Source organism: Giraffa tippelskirchi, chromosome 9 (assembly GCF_054371585.1).
Source record: "Giraffa tippelskirchi isolate mGirTip1 chromosome 9, T2T-mGirTip1v1.2.pri, whole genome shotgun sequence".
Taxonomy (NCBI): Eukaryota; Metazoa; Chordata; class Mammalia; order Artiodactyla; family Giraffidae; genus Giraffa; species Giraffa tippelskirchi.
Genome location: NC_137283.1, coordinates 39,409,250 through 39,427,038, shown reverse-complemented (window position 1 = coordinate 39,427,038; position 17,789 = coordinate 39,409,250). Strand labels below are relative to the sequence as shown.

The 17,789-nt window shown below is 37.4% G+C and overlaps 1 protein-coding gene across 41 annotated transcripts in view; it reads right to left on the bottom strand.

The window, feature by feature from the left end:
- Positions 1–17,789, bottom strand: part of FHIT (fragile histidine triad diadenosine triphosphatase) — a 1,651,033-nt gene that overhangs the window by 647,079 nt on the left and 986,165 nt on the right. The window contains exon 1 of one of the 41 annotated variants that reach the window (XM_081524703.1): positions 12,383–12,494. The exons of 37 other annotated variants lie outside the window; for them this stretch is intronic. The gene's annotated coding sequence lies outside the window, so the exon portion shown is untranslated. Of the gene's footprint in view, positions 1–12,382; positions 12,495–17,789 lie in introns of those variants that run through there. 3 more of the 41 variants (XM_081524708.1, XM_081524704.1, XM_081524712.1) reach the window with 3 other exon arrangements.

Genomic DNA, 17,789 nt, shown 5'->3' with positions numbered 1-17,789 from the left:
TCCTTTAAAATACAGTTAATCATCATTTCACATAGGTCCTCACTGAAGTGTATTTTCTTTACTTATAGGAGGCACTTTGTTGAAACCTGTCTTCAAGCTCACAGACAAAGATAAATCATTAAGATAGATCTCTGCGGTAAGCAAGGGCTCATAGGCTAGAAAGAGTAAGGGTCTAGAAGATAGATAAAATCAAGCTTGAGACTAAAAGAGGGCATTGTTCCTTCAACCAAATTCATGAAAGTAGACATTTGTTTAAAAACAGTAACATCATTTTTACCTCCCATTACTGGGAAAAAAGTAATAAGATCCCAAACCTCAGTAGTTTACTGAATCTCAGATGACCTGAATGTTAAGACCCACCACTATTTTATGTAATTTAGGAAAATATACCTTTTTAAAAACTATGACATGCTATCTGTTATAAGAGCCTGATTTCACAAATGTTAACAACACAAAAATGCATTCTATTATTTTTTTTAAGATAACATTTGTTATTTGAATTTGCACTAGTTATTTCTTGTAAAACAAAATAACTTTTCAACCTGAGGATAGTTTTTCAGTTTTATTGCTGTGCTAAATGTGACATTACCTCATTTTCCCTTTTATATTTCATTTCCACCAAAGCAATCCTTAGGGCAATGGGATTAAAACAATAGAGAAAGTCCTGGCTAGGGAAGAAATGCCTGTTCTCTGCCAATGTTTGCCTTCATCTGTGCCCAAACCACAGCGACTACTTTAAAAGAACCCAGAAAAAGTTCATTATTTCAAATTTTTATTCTTAAGGGGTGGCGCCCTTGACACTGAGGCAAGAGATAGACGGGCTCCAAGCTAGACATTTACTACCAGCCTCCTGTTTACATTTCCTGAGGAAGGATGTAGGTGGGTTCTAGGCTAGATATTTATAATCAGCCTCTTGTTTGTACTTTGAGATGGAAATAACAACAGAAACAGGATAAATAGCTAGGTTCTGTCTCCTGTGAACACTTTAACATAACAGTTATGACAGGGATAGAGGGGCTAAACCCTTTTGGAGTAAAAGATCAAAAGGTCACATATTCCCCATCCTTGGGGAAGACAAGGGAGACACTGCACATGCGCAGAGAGGTTCCTTGGGAGTCAAAAAGAGAGGACACTACACCAAAATACGTAATGCCAAGCCCCAGCGCACCCATAGGACTCTGGGATGGAATCCATCTTGGATAAAAGGTGTACATTCATGTCAGGGAGGATCCTAGGGCAGGGCAGGTGTGGAAAACAAAGCAAGATAATTTGCCAAAGGTAAACAAAGACCTGGAAGACTTGCCCTGTATAAATGATTTAATAGCCTTTTTACTGCACTCATCTTTGGGGGGATGCCCACACCCTTTTCTCTCCAGGTATGTATCTCTGCCTTGCTACTGTCTTGAACTGTTTCTCTGTGCACTCTTCCACTCATACTGTGTCTCTAATAATAAATTTTGTACCTATTTTTAAAGTCTTTGCCTCCTTGAAACATTCTTGCTTTCAGATGAGGGTAAGAGCCAGGGGAACTTCTAGCCTTTGCTGGTCAGTGGCTAGGATTCCTGGTTTTCATCCAGGCTAAGATCTTGCTTCAAGATCTTACTGCTTACTGCTGTCTCTCCAAGATCAACAGCTCTGGAGACCTTGAAATTCTACCATTGCAGGCAGACTATGGTACCCATACCAGAAGGTCGGGGTGGGGGGGGGCGGAGCGGGGTGGAAACAGTTGGCAATGCCATCTTGTTGTTTTTACTGATCAGAATAGCCATGAGCTTAAAGAAAGCCATTGAATTACAAATATGAAATTAATAATAATAACAATATTAGATGTGTCACTGGAATATTGAGGAGTAAATGCTTATAACATTTTATTGCAAACAATAAAGACACTTGGGATTCGAAGGTGGAACTGGTAGTTGCCACCAGACTCCACTAAAACAAGATGAAACGTGCAAGATAATTTTTGACACCAGTATCTCCTTTTGATAGGCAGAGAATCAAAGCCAATAATTAGGTCAAATCGAAAAGGACATGAATTTAGTTTTTGTAATGCAATCCATTGCTCAGATGTTCCTTTGGAGAATTTTATATCTTATAATGCTACTGCTTAAAGTTACCATGTATTAACCCCTATGCTAAGCCCTATACATTATATAAGCTATCTCTTTTAATTATTTTTAAAATGCTTCAATACTACTATTAATAACAGAAATAAGTAACAGTGTGCATTATATGTCAAAAAAAGAATTTTATATCTTAAAATAGGTTTTCTTTCTTTTCTTCTCTATTTCTAGAGAAGTAATATTTTTCCCTTTATAAGTATCCTACGGATACTTGATATCTTTGATAAGGCATACCCATTTGGAATACAATGCCTGCATTAAAAATACATTACCTTATAATTTGATAAAAAAAAAATAGTTGGGGTTGCAAATGTGCCTTTATGATGTTCTTTTTTTTTAATGCAAAGATTCCCAATCCGCCTACCAACTGAACTGTTCTGGTCATGAAACATTACCTTCTCAGCATGTGGTATGCCCATCAGCAGAAAAGTAGTAAAGAAGAACAGACTAACTTTATTTATTACATTTCCATTGCCTACAAAGCCATTTACTTAATGGATGAGTCTCATTAGCAGTCCAACCACAATATAAAGAATACAATGATGTGTTTCATAGGTTCATTAAAATAATATTTCAAAGGAGTCATTAGAAAGAAGAAGCTAAAGATTCAACAGACAGTAAGTTGTCTGCAAATAAATGAGATGGAAACATGTTTTCAAGTAAGTTAAGAAACATGTTTACAAATATATTACAGCCATTAAAAAAGGAAGCATCAACTTAGCAAGTGCTGGGGGGACAATTACTCATGCAATTTACAAAAAACAAAACTAACACTTTCATATCAACATTTATTGTGGATGCAAACAGCTGTAGGTATTTGAAAAAAAAAAAAAAAAAAAAAAACACAGTGTCTGAAGAAGGAAAACTCATTCTATAGCCCCAAGATGATTCTCCTGGTTGAAGCAAAATTTAAAACACCCAATACCTGTTTTGAGAGTGCTACTGTATTTTGTATTATTTATCTCCAATCTACCTATCTTTTAATTAAAAAAGAAAAAGAAAAGAAAACCATAATAATTAACAAAATGGATAATCCTGTCAAGACAGAACTTACACCAAGAAAAACTGTGCTTAATTTATACCTTTGCATTCAAAAACAAAGTTGTTTAACCATGCCTAAGGGTTAACAAATGTTTGTTCAACAAATGAATGGATGATTGGAGGAAAGAGCAAAACAATTACTTAACAAAGAGGAGTTTTTAGGTTAAGCTGTTAATTACTGTTGTTTGATAGACTTTTTTTTGATCCAATATTTCCACCTTTAAACAAAATAATCATGTTTTATGCCATATATTGCCAGTAATGTTGAAGTCCTTTCACATAAAATAGTGTCAAAGTTTTCACTAAAATCACAGCATCTATATTAAAGGAAACAATTTCAAAGGAAATCACTTCTAGATTTTTTTCACAAAGATGTACAGTAAAACCGCTAAAGAAAAAAGGATTGTAGCTATTTATTTACCTCCAGTCTTTGAAACGGCTAGGTTTTCTAGTTCTACAAAGGGCAAAGACTATTATTCCCTCTCACAATGTGTTTCTTAACAAACTCACTTACAAGCCCCTGCAAAAATCATGCATATTCTTTACTGCTCAGTCACAGCTCTGGCTGACCCCTGGGACTTCTAAAGATTTAACTAGGTAGCCCTTACTCCAAGAAGGCTTCCTTGATAACTCAGTCCCTCTTCTCACTACTTCTCTAACAATCCTGTGTTACTGCTATTATTTCACTTTATGCCTTCAAGCAACTATCTTTCCCAAGAGAGTAATTTCTATTTGAGATGAGGGAACATGGCTCTCAGTTTTGTACTTTCAGCATGTACTTTGACCATAGTAGGTGCTCAGTAAATGGGAAGTGAAGGGTAAATAAATCAATGCCAATACCCAAGACTGTGCCAGAGCTAAGGGAAGCCACTTAACTATGGTAAGGCAACAATAAGCTTGGATAATGCAAGGGGAAATATACTGAGAACTTTGAAAACACTAAACCTCTTAGCAGTGAGTCTGAGGCAGGGGGTCTTCAAAGATAAAAGATTTAAACAGAACAATAGGAAGCTAAGAATTTTACAACCTAATATATGTTGAAATTGCAAGAAATATTATAGGCATCCACTATACCCAGATGTAATTTTTTCATACCTTGCTTCAAGCAATACATGCATATCATTGTTGTTCAGCCACTAAGTCCTGTCTGATCATTAACTCATATCAAATGTAAAGAGTTGTGCCTTTCTAAGGACATTTCTTCTTAGATTCCTTCTCTTCTAGTTTTGTCACTTATCAGCAAATAAGGGCGCTCCCTCTTGTCAGAACGGCCTTGCAACTCAGTGAGGAAGATTCAGGTCTCTAATCTCAACCCCTTTGGAGATCAGTTCCTTAAAATGCAAGAGATGATTTGCCAGACAGCCTCGATTTTCAGTTGAATAACTGTGGTTTGTATAGAGGGCAGTCCTTCATGTTTATTTCAGTGGTTTAAGAGGATCAACTTGAAACCATTCCTCCTGAAGAAATGTCAAGGTGATCTTAATGTTATTCTGCTACTCTTGCTATGACTCCTTCAGAGTAATAACAATAAATAAAGTCAACCCTTTAGAAATGAGGTGGGCAAAGGTAACAAAACAGCACTACACAGAAAAATATTATTCCAGCAGTTGAAAAACAAAGGGGGAAAAAAAGGCTATCTCAATACACAAAAATTCACATTAAAGCAAGACGTTAGATTCATTGTTAATATTACCAACTCTTTTTAAGTTAAGACACATACAAGGAAAAGAACATTCATGCGGTCATGGTGAGCCTGATGGCTTTTCTGAGGAGACATATGGTAGCAGCAAAAACCTGAATATACAGTTGTCCTAACTATTCTACTCCTTGGAACTCTAAGGAAGAAAGCAGATGTCTAGAAATTTATGTACTGGAATTGTTCAATCATGATCATGAGCTGGATCATCTAAATGTCCCATAGTAAATAGTTGGTAATATCAAATATGCTATATGGTACAATGGCTGCTATGTTACGAATAATAAAGGATTTTTTTAAAGGCATATGACATGCTTATAAATGGTGAGCAGAAGCAGGTACCAAACATTATTTAAGATACAATTTTCATTTTATTTTTAAAATGCATATAAATGCATAAAAAGGTACATACATTAACATGCTATTATCAGCTATGTGTGAAAAACAGACTTATCAGCGATGCGTTCTTCTTTATAATTTTACTTGAAACTTTTCTTACTCAGGTATGTGTAAGCCCACCTTCAGTTCAGTCACTCATTCATGTCTTACTCTTTGCGACCCCATGAACTGCAGCACACCAGGCTTCCCTGTCCATCACCAACTACTGGAGCTTGCTCAAACTCATGTCCATCAAGTCAGTGATCCCATCCAATCATCTCATCCTCTGTTGTCCCCTTCTGTTCCCACCTTCAATCTGTCTCAGCATCAGGGTCTTTTCCAATGAGTCAGCTCTTCGCATCAGGTGGCCAAAGTATTGGAGTTTCAGCTTCAGCATCAGTCCTTCCAATGAATAGTCAGGACTGATTTCCTTAAGGATTAACTGGTTGGATCTCCTTGCTGTCCAAGGGACTCTCAAGAGTCTTCAAGGACTCTTGAGAGTCTTCTCCAACACAAGTTCAAAAGCATCAATTCTTCAGTGCTCAGCTTTCTTTATAGTCCAACTCTCATATCCATACATGACTACTGGAAAAACCATAGCTTTGACTAGACAGACGTTTGTTGGCAAAGTAATGTCTCTGCTTTTTAATATGCTGTCTAGGTTGGTCATAGCTTTTCTTCCAAGGAGCAAGCATCTTTTGATTTCATGGCTGCGGTCACAGCCATCAGAGCCATAAAAAAAGAAAAACCCAAGGCATAGGAATAGAAACCATAAAGTGCCTCCTCCTGCTGCTGCTGCTAAGTCACTTTAGTTGTGTCTGACTCTGTGCAACCCCATAGACGGCAGCCCACCAGGCTCCCCCGTCCCTGGGATTCTCCAGGCAAGAACACTGGAGTGGATTGCCATTTCCTTCTGCAATTCATCAAAGTGAAAAGTGAAAGTGAAGTCGCTCAGTCATGTCCTACTCTTAGCGACCCCATGGACTGCAGCCTACCAGGCTCCCCCGTCCATGGGATTTTCCAGACAAGAGTACTGGAGTGGGGTGCCATTGCTTTCTCCGATAACGTTCCTAGGATCCGCTAAGTAAAGATTCAGTTTCAATGATATCATTTTAGGTTCTGACAGAGGGTAACTCTCCCCAAAGTCCCAGGCCAACCAAACCTCAGAAGTATTTCATTCTACAAGAATCAATTAATACGTTTTCACAAAGGATGTGAAGAAACAGGGAAAGTATAGATACTCAGGATCCAATACCAGTTAAACCACTTTCACCAAATTCAGTTATAATACTAGGTCCATGTTGAAGAGCAAAGGTTCAAGTCATTTAGCATTACAGAGGATTAGCTCATTGATGAGTGAATATGAAAAACAATTCCAACTTTAAAACCACTAATTTAATCTCGCTTTTAAATGTCAGCAGATACAGTTTCCTCAAATTAAGCAGATCTAACTGTTGGTACCCTGATTCTGTTTAACTCTGCTAAATATATATTATCATTGTGCAGTTTATTATGGTTATTCTTTGGTATTTCATTAGTGATTATAAAATTGGATTCAACTTTGATGACAGCGTTGGCACGGTAAGGGCAGATGGCCCTATGGCCTTTTTCAGCCCTGTGGATCTGTGATTGGTTATCCTTAAATATCCCCACTAAACTTATGTTTTAATTATAAATCACTAATCTGTAAACTAAGATTTAAAAAATTTTTGAATTATAAATCTTTTTAGTCATCAATGAATTATACTCTCTGCATCTGTTAATAATTCAGCCAAACAAAATAATGGTAATATAGTCATTATATGTGTCACATAAAACATGTAAATACACAGAGTAAAGGATTATTTGTTCTCAAAGGATATTGTATAATCTTCACTCATTGTCATGTAACCCTGAAACAAAATGGTTACATTAATTGCCAAAATCAAGCTTCACTTCCAAGTTTACAAGCTTTTCCATTTTATTCTATAAATTCTTAGCTGTCATGGACTCTGAAAATTATTACTGTCATCAATAGGAAGATTGTTTTAGTGGTGCAGATGGCTGTCCTTTTATAGGCCAACTTAATGACTTGTTCTTATCTAATCTGTCATCTGTTATTTAGCTGTCATTATGAACTTTCTGGGTTTCATATCAATCTATTTTCCATGTTTACTAAACAGATGGCTTTATTTAAAAAAAATAAATAAAGCAAAGCAAGAAAATGACACTAAATGATAAAAAAAGAAAAAAACTCCAAAGGCTACATACATTTTTTAGTGTATCTAAATAAAATTGAAAATTGCTATTAAGAAAAAGTAAATTTCAAGCCAAAGTGAAATAGGTTTTAAAACTCAATGGATATGCAAAGCAACAATCAGCAGCAGCTGTCTACAAGGAGAAAGAGTTACATGGAAATAGGGATAGGTTCTTCCAATTTTTATCAGAAACACTTAAAATCTATTCTGACAAATAAAAATGACAAACGTAAATTGATTAAATCTTCAATTCAGAAGCTCTTTATGTTGCAATTCACAGGTGTACTTCCTTTGTCAGTAATCTTTTTTAGAGGGTAGGTTAATTACATAAATACTTTCATTAGTGAAAATTGTTCTTTATCTTTGCCATTCTTAAGATTTTTTTTGTTTAATCATGAGGTTATTATCAAATTGACACCCAAGCTCAAGAAGCATAAAGGTAAATTTAAATGGCTTATATCAATGAGATTAGAGCTTAGACAATAAGAAGTGGCATTGTGCCATGGAAGAGCACTGTTAGTTGAGGCTGTACTAGAGTAAACTTGATAGTTACAGGTAACTAAACTATATTATTGTGAAATAATCTTTGCTATTGTTGTTCTTTGACTAAGCTGTGCCCAACTATTTGCGACTACATGGACGGCAGCACACCAGGCTTCCCTGTCTTTCACTATCTCCTAGAGTTTGCTCAAACTCAATCCATTGACTTGGTGATGCTATCCAACCATCTCATCCTCTGTCATCCCTTCTCCTCCAGCCCTCAGTATTTCCCAGCATCAGAGTCTTCTCCAGTGAGTTGGCTCTTCGCATCAGGTGGCCAAAGTATTGTATCTACAGCTTCAGCATCAGTCCTTCCAATGAATATTCAGGACTGATTTCCCTTAGGATTGACTGATTTAATCTCCTTGTGTCCAAGGGACTCTCAAGAATTTTCTCCAGCACCACAGTTTGAAAGCATCAGTTCTTCAGCACTTAGCCTTCTTTATGGTCCACCTCTCACATAACTTCTGGAAAAACGATAACTTTTAATCTGTGGACCTTTTTTGGGAAAAGTGATGTCTCTGCTTTTTGAATAGGCTGTCTAGGTTTGTCATAGCTTTTCTTCCAAGGAGCAAGCATCTTGGGGGTTTTACTGTATCAGTAAACTTGTTACCAGTCCATCCTAAAGGAGATCAGTCCTGGGTGTTCATTGTAAGGACTGATGTTGAAGCTGAAACTCCAATACTTTGGCCACCTCATGCGAAGAGTTGACTCACTGGAAAAGACCCTAATGCTGGGAAGGATTGGGGGCAGGAGGAGAAGGGGACGGCAGAGGATGAGATGGCTGGATGGCATCACCGACTCGATGGACATGGGTTTGGGTAGACTCCGGGAGTTGGTGATGGACAGGGAGGCCTGGCGTGCTGCAATTCATGGGGTCGCAAAGAGACGGACACGACTGAGTGACTAAACTGAAACTGAAACTTGTTACAGAACATAAAACAAAAAGGTCATTAAGTCAGGGGCAGAAACCTATCAGTGCTTACCCAGCCCTAGTGACAAAGTAGGTATTTAGTGAACACAGGCCGCATAGGATGGATTATACCACAATACTAAGAAATCTCCCCCATGATTCCTACTTGAGAATTACTCAGCAGAGACTTTACCACTTCACTGAACTGAGTAGACTGACTTGACTTTATCACACCTGGATGACAAAACTGAGAAAAGTAAATTACCCAAATACCTAATTGTTCTAAATATTAAAATATCTTTTCCTAAATCTGTGACAGCCTGCAACCCCATCTCCATAACAACCCATAGACACTCCTTCTTTAAACAAGGAGACAAGAGATTCTGGTGTTTATCACCTGGTCCTTTTCTTCTTCTTGAAAAACAAGCAAAAAAACAAATAAACAAAAAATTTCAACCACTTGTAATCTATAGATAAAAGAAACTGCCACAGGCAGAGGAGGTTAAATAGAGTCAACATGTAGTGTGTAAGGGAGTAATTATTTAGTATTTATTAAGGGCTTCCCTTGTAGCTCAGCCGGTAAAGAATCTTTCTGCAATGTAGGAGACCCGGGTTCGATCCCTGGGTTGGGAAGATCCCCTGAAGAAGGAAATGGCAACCCACTCCAGTATCTATGCCTAGAAAATCTCATGGACAGAGGAGCCTGGTGGGATGCAGTACATGGGGTAACAAAGAGTCAGGCACACTGAGCGACTAACAATTAACTTACTTACTTAGCATGTAAAGAGATTTTCCTAGGAGGAACCAGGAACAACAAAGGATGGGTTCTTCACAGAAGATGCAGTGGCAATGATTAAGAGTTCCTCTGGGCAATTATTGGGCCAGTTATCAAAATAAAGGAGGTAGCAATTTGAGGATCACACAAATAAAAGATGAGAAAAGCAACACAACATTATAGACATTAGCACTCCACTGGCCAAAAGAAGAAAGAAAGGGTTAGGGAAGGCAGTTTGAATCCTCAGTGACAGTGAACACAGAGCTTATTACTTTTGAAATAAATATTCTTATCACAACCCCTCCCGACCCCCAGAAACATTCAAGAGTTGCAGGAGGATAAGTCATTTTGAGGGCAGCAAGCTTTAATGTCACCTCCTACCTAACCTCACGTGGATCCACTCATGGGAGAGTCAAATCCAGAGGCCTATTTCATTACAGACCTCATTAAAAAAAAAAATCCTCCCTCCATTCTTAAAGCTAGTGACACAGGTCAGTTCAAGATCTGCAGCATCACACAGCATCTCAACCAATTTGCACACAAATCTCCTGACATGGTGCTCTGAATCTTCAGTTGAAACTGATTTATTTCTTAGAAGCTCAACACATGTCAAATATGAAAGCTTTTCTGCTTGGATTTTGGGAAGGGAGGGGCAGAACATACTTGCATCTCTTTTTCTGATCCAATTAGTCTCTCTTAACATAGTTGTCTGTTTGTTTCTAGTCCTAATGATACTACCAGGTGTGTGCTGTGTACTCATCATAGAGAAGAAGGGGGCCTTCCTCCTCCCCACCACCTGCACAGTGTCTGGCATTTAAGTGTTAGATTAATCACAGGAGAGAGTAAATGGCATGCATATGTTATAGCGTATAGGAATACTTTATCGTCATACAGGTGAATGAGGCTGAGCTCTTTTTCTATTCAATGGTACCTCCAGTTTTATGAATTCTTCCATGACACTGTTTATTCATCAATAAAATGTGCCTCAATCTGCCTTACCCATAGGTTGTGATGGAGGATTAACAGGGTAAGATATACAAAAGCCTAATGAGACTTTCATAAAAGTCAATGAAATATGGAACAAACACATGCTTTTTTGACAAGTAAGAAGTTGAACAGCGGTGATGACAACTATATGTAACAGAGCCTCAGAGGCACCCCAAGCCTCTCAGGAAGTTCTTTCAACTTACTCATGTTGGGTAACTCTATGAATCATAACAATCTTTTGTCTAAATGTAGATGATGGTTAAGAGAATTAGGGTATGGATGTGCTAAGTCGCTTCAGTTGTGTCCCACTCTCTGCAACCCTATGGACTGTAACACACCAGGATCCTCTGTCCATGGGATTCTCCAGGCAAGAATACTGGAATAAATGGGTTGCCATGCCCTCCTCCAGGGGATCTTCCCAATCCAGGATCGAACCTGTGTCTCTTACATCTCATGCATTGGAGAGTGGGTTCTTTACCACTAGCGCCACCTTGGAAGCAGGGTGGATGACAGGTAAAAGTCTTCAGGGAAGCTGATGTAAAGAAAACATGTAGGATTCCCAGATTCCACTTGCCCATGAAAAAGGCTCACTATTTTCCTAAAGAGAGGCCAAGCAGGAGATGGGAAGAAGGGAAGAGAGTTGATAATGGTATTTATCCTCTAGTCCCTCCCTGGGAGGTCACCTCTATCTGGCTTCCTCAGCGGAAGGTCACAGTCTTCTCAAGCCAAGCTCCTCCCCACACCTTGATCCTTTGTGGTTTCAACCCCAGCTCCCTCCCCTTGTCCCTTCATGTCAAGAAATAACAGCTCTGTTATCACTGATTCCACTATATACATTTTCTGTGGTTTCCCTACACTCAGTCCACAACTTTGTCAATAGTGCCCTTGTAAATAAACTCTTCAATTCATCATGATTTTGAATCTGCCATCTGTTTCCTGTTGAGAATCAACTGATAGAGCCTTGCAAATAGTACTTTTGGTCTAGGAGCACCATACTACCACTGTGTTCCAGACATTCTGAGCTTTTCTACAACGTCTGTGCATTCCATGCTGGTTTTAAGGTAACGACTTTCCCACTTCTGACTTTCTGACTTTTCAAGACAGTTCTTTCATCAAATCTCCTTTGATCCTACCATGGGTAGAATTAGGGGCTCCTTCTGTCATACTCTACAACTTTGACAACACATTTTATTGCATGCATATGGGGAATGGCTAGGCTAAGTCTCAACATCTATCACTATACCTGATCCCCAGTAGATAAAAGCAAATGAGCATTGAATGCTTATATTGCTGTTACATATATTCTTCATACAGTTTTACTCATTCAATCAACTGTTACTGGCAATCCATTTAGCAACATGGAAGCACCAAATACTGAGAGTTCTGAAACTGAGATCTTCTCGGCAACTCAAAATTTACCATAGATTTAAGATTTCTTTATTAAAAAACACATGGAGGAGGCAAATAAGACATGCTTTGACTCTAAGCTTGCAAGTTACACGTTTTCATTAATAGCCTGATTTACTGAAAAAATATATGACAAATTGTTGAAAAATGAAGGTTTTTTTTTCAGCAGTTACTGAGTTTTAGGGCTTTTTTCCCCCACTATTTCACTTACTTTTTCACTATTAACATCATCTATACATAAATATACATACATATATATTAAAATAATAGCTGATTTAGACTCACCTGAATAGCTTATATTCATTAAAACAAACTATTTTGTTAAGTAATAGTATTTTCTCCCATCCCACAATTCATTTCTCATTTAGATTTTTCCAAGGAAGGCTATGTTGCTGTCACAGACCCTTCTGTTCTGTTCATAGAACTCAGAAGGTCATCGCTTACAGAGGAAAATGTCTGACACTTACATGAAGATTTGCAAAGATTTAGCATCTTTCTTAGTTCTTAAGATCTACTATGATACCATTGCTCAGAAAGTCAATTCCTAGTCAAGAATTTTAAAATAATCTGAGTTTGGATATTCAGAACTTTAGCTAGCTCTCAGTTGCTATAGTTGTGGATTTTTTTTTCTCCTCTCTTGAAAATACATAGCAATAAAACACACCTGATTAACAGTCTAGTCCAAGTGGCATGCAAAATTCATAGATGCTAATGCCTCTTAGCAAGCAGGGCACTTAGTATTTACAAATCATTTTGCCTCCATTTAATGACCAGAACAGTGGTGTTCTAAATAAAACATATACAATGTGGCAACGATTTACTTGCCAATGAATGGCTATTGCTTTCCATTATTCATTTCAACTTAAGACAATGCATCCTCAAGAAATCCTACAAACCACTTTTTTGTATAGAGCTGAGGTTTTGTAAAAGGAGGAAGGGGCTATCTTTAGTTAACATACCATAGGCTAATCAGCACTTTTCACATGATATTTCATTTCATCCTTCAGCAACCCTTCAAGACAAGGTTGGAAAGGCTAAGAGACTTGCCCAAGGTCACACAGTTCACAAGCAGTTAAGTCTGTGATGCTCAGTCTCAAGGTCTTTCTATTATATCATGCTGATCACAAGTGTAGGTTTAAGGTGACATGTACAGCAACTGAAAATACCCATATGATAGGGTCAGCCTCTGATTCTTCTTAGCCCCATTATGTCTGCCCTCTGAGGAGAATGGGGGACAAGAAGAGATTTTTTTGTGTCAGTCCATTATCACTGATTCTCATCACCAGAGAACTCTTCTGGAAAATGAACACAATCTTCCCCTAACAATACTAAATACTAGTAGACCCTGGCCTGGCCCTTTTGCTTTCATTCTCAGAGGATCAGTGTTCTTAATGTTGTAATATCAATTCTTTTCAATTAAGTCAGGTCCTATTCCTGCCTGTACATTCAGCTCTCAGACAAATGGCTTCAATTATCCAGGGCCTGTTTCTCAACCAGCAGCCAATTCCCTGGAATAAAATAACTAACGTTCCTCAATGTCCCTCCAGAGTATTAAAAAAAAAAAAAAAATTAAGGATATACCGTTTCAGTGAATTGTCTAGGGAATTATCTGTTTTTATTGGAGAGAAATTTGCTAATTCTGCTCCATTCTGAAGACAACAGAACTTCTAAGTAAACCTTTATCCTAAAAAACCATGAAAACTAGTAAAAATACAAATCAAATCATAAAACAACAAATAAACTCTCCTAGATTATGTTCTTAGCCAAAATACATTTGATGGATTTGAAACATTGGATATGTTAATGAACAACCTTATCTTGATTTATTACACAAAATCATCATTAGCAGTTTGGATTATTTCACTGCCTGTTTTAAAAAATTCTGTATCTTTAAATTACTGAGGTAAAGTTGCATGTGATGAAATAGATTTTACACTGTGTATACACACATGAAATGAAGACTTGAATCAAGTTAGGGAAAATTTCCATCACCCTAAGAAGCTTCCAGTGGCCCCTTCATTCAAGCACCATCACCTCTATCAGCAACGACTGATGTGATTTTAATCCTTACATGTGAGCTTTGACTGGAGAAGTAAATGGCAACCCAATCCAGTATTCTTGCCTGGAGAATCCCATGGACAGAGGAGCCTGGTAGATTACAGTCCATGGGGTAGCTAAGAGTCGGACACGACTGAGCGACTTCACCTTCACTTTTCACTTTCATGCATTGAAGGAAATGGCAACCCACTCCAGTGTTCTTGCCTGGAGAATCCCAGGGACGGTGGAGCCTGGTGGGCTGCCGTCTATGGGGTCGCACAGAGTCGGACACAACTGAAGCGACTTAGCAGCAGCAGCAGTGAGCTTTGACTGTTTTATAAAATCAATGGAATCATACAATATGTACAGTCTTTCATCTCCTTCTTTCAGCTATTTAAAATTCATCCATGCTTCTGTGTTTATCAGTAACTATAATTATGATGGCTCAACAGTATTGCACTATACAAATAAGCACCCAAGAATTTATTTATTCTCTTGAAGGAGTTATGAGCTATTTCCAGTATAAGAAATAAATTAATGAACAAAGTTACTATGAACATTTGTATAGAAAAATTTTTTGTGGATGTTTTCATTTTTCTTGGGTAAATACATAGAGAGCAGCATTGCTGAGTAATAAAGTCATATGTTTAACATTACAAGAAATGGAACTGTTTTCAAAGGTGGTCTATCATTTTGTATTTTGACCAGCAATGTGTAAGAGTTTCTGTTACTCATAATCATCACTCACCACAGACGTTAACTGTGGCTATTCCAGTGGGAATCAAGAGATATTCTGTTTTTTTTTTTTCCTCATAGTCACAATAACTAATGATATTGAACACCTTTTAATGGAATCATTGGTCATATATAAAAAAACATACTTATACATTTAGATAATGCACGTTGAAATCTTTTTGCCCTTTATGTAAATTGAGGCATTTTTGGTTATTGAAGTGTAGGAGCTTGTTGCTGTTTTTTTTAAAATACATATTCTAGATACCTGTCCTTTATTAGACATATTGTATAAACATTTTCTTCCTTTTCATTTTTCTTCACCAATTCTTTAGAAAAGCAGAAGTTTATAATGTTAATGAAGTCCAGTTGATCAATTTTTCTCTTCTGTAGTTACTCCTTTTTCTTTATCTGTCTAGCCCAAGGTCACTAAGATATTTTCTACATTTTGCTCTAGAAACTTAACAGTTTCTTTTTTTACATTTAAGTTGATGATCTACCTCAGAATAATTCCTTTTTTTCTCACTCTTTTTTCTCACTGTTCTTTAGCTTGGGTAGTTTCTATTTATATGACTTTAAGTGCACTAACCTCTTATCATGCAGAATCTAATTGTCTGCTAATCTCATCTATTACATTTTTCATTTCAGCCACTGCACCTTTCAATTCTAGTATTCCCATTTCTTTTTACAGTTATCATTTCTTATCCAAAATTCCCCATCTGTTTATGCACTACATCAAACTTTTCCTTTATGACCTTGAACATTGTTATAATAGCTATAACTGCAACATCTTGGTCATTGGTTATCATGGCACTTGTTTCCAGTGACTGCTTGCTTTCTTGATTGAGTATCATATCCTCCTGCTTCTTCACACATATGGTTACACATGATGCACAACGATGTGTCTGGATTATCTTTTCTTCCCTTAGAGATATTAAATATTATTTGGTCAATCAATTAAATTTTTGGCAGGATCCTGTCACTTCTTGATCCTGTCACTTCCCTTGTAGCTCACTTGGTAAAGAATCTGCCTGCAATGCAGGACCAAACCACAGAGTTGCTTGAATGTATCATATAATTTCCAGATCTCAATCTTTTGCAACAGTCAAATCATACGCCTAAAGTAAAATTCCTACTTATCCCTGGGACCCAGATCAAATATCTCTTCCCCTGAGTTTCTTTTGGTAGAATAGCCTGGTTCTTCTAGCTTCTGTTTTGTCTTGATCCATTTCTTTACTACACTACATTTAAAATGATCTGTTGGTCCCCTACTAGATTGTAAATGCCTTGTAGAAAGCAAGTGTAATCAATGTATCTTTCCTTACTCATGATCTAGCACAATGCTTCACCCACAGGGTGCCTCCAATAAATGCTTGGTGACACATGAGCTACAGAAAAATATTCACTTCCATTAAAGCACAGAGGGAACACTGAAACCGCTCTCAGTGGCAAGCCTGAAGTGTGGGGGGTTGCCCAGTGGCTGCGACTGAAGTTATTGAAATCAACATCAGTATAACAACCGGTGCTTCAAAATTCAGAAAAATTTAATTATTGTCATGACCAGCCACTGTCTACAGCCTATATTTCCTTTCCTTATTTAAAATATGACTAGACTAGCTTTCAAATCTATGTAATTTTCAGCTCATCACATGTGTTGTTGTTGTGCTTAGTCGCTCAGTCACATCCGACTCTTTCGTGGCTCCATGGATTGTAGCCTGCCAGGATCCTCTGTCCATGGAATTTTCCAGGCTAGAATGCTACCGTGGGGTGCTGTTTCCTTCTCCAGGGGATCTTCTTGACCTAGGGATCAAATCCGAGTCTCTTGTGTCTCCTGCATTGCAGGTGGATACTTTACCTGCTGAGCCATCAGGGAAGTGTATATGTCTCTATATATAATAAACGAATAGATGAGTAGGTATTATACATTTTTAAAAAACTGAAACAATATAGAGATAATAAATGTTAGGTTTTTCTCCTTATCTTGTGATGATCCTTTGGCAAATGATTTTAATTTTTCAGTAATTACTTTAAAATATTTGAACTGGCAAACCAGGAGCATGGGTCTGGCCAAAAGGATTATCTCTGGTAGATCTGGACTTTACACATCACTTTCCATTTTTTACCTCAAAATTCTCTCTAAATCTTTTACTTATTTAATAATAATAATAAAAAAAAAGAATGCTAAAGAAAACTAGAAAATTGTTCTAGGGGGTCTACCCTGTTCATGGCAGATCCAGAACTAGAGGCTATACAAAGAGCTTGGAATGGGTCCATACCACTAGGGCAGATGCCTTTCCAAACCACATAGTAGATGCTCAATAAATATTTGAATGGTTGATGATGCTAATGATATTAATTTTAGTTACTCTTAATAAGCACTGACTATGTGTGAAGCTGCCTGTTGAAGTGTCTTATATGTACTGTCTCGTTAGTCTCAGGTTAACTCTGAGAAGGAAAAGGAGCAAAACTCCAGCAAGACTACCCAAGTCTTATCTGGCCTCTGATACCAGCTTCCTCTTCAGGGACTAAGACCGGACTGTCTCTAATGCTGCTTCTAGCTTTAGCATTCCAGGATCTGAGTCAAAGTGTTATCAGAATCGTTTGTGAAGAGAAACCGAGGTCGTGCTTTATAATAAAATCTCTATTAAAAATGTATTTTTTAGCACAGTAAACCTTAGCAAAGGAAATGAAGAGGATTAAATCAAAGTAGTCTAACATCACTAGAAGTACATAGACTGTGTCCTTGTCAGTGGCAGTTTTTAACAATAAGACGATACAGCAATTGCTTCAGGGCCCTTCCTGTTATTTTTCAATATTATTGGAATGAAAAGCAATAATAATTTCTAATATTAAAGTTATCATTCTTTTCTACGATTTAATTTAGGAAATATTAAAAAATCACAACAGTATTTCCAAAATGCGT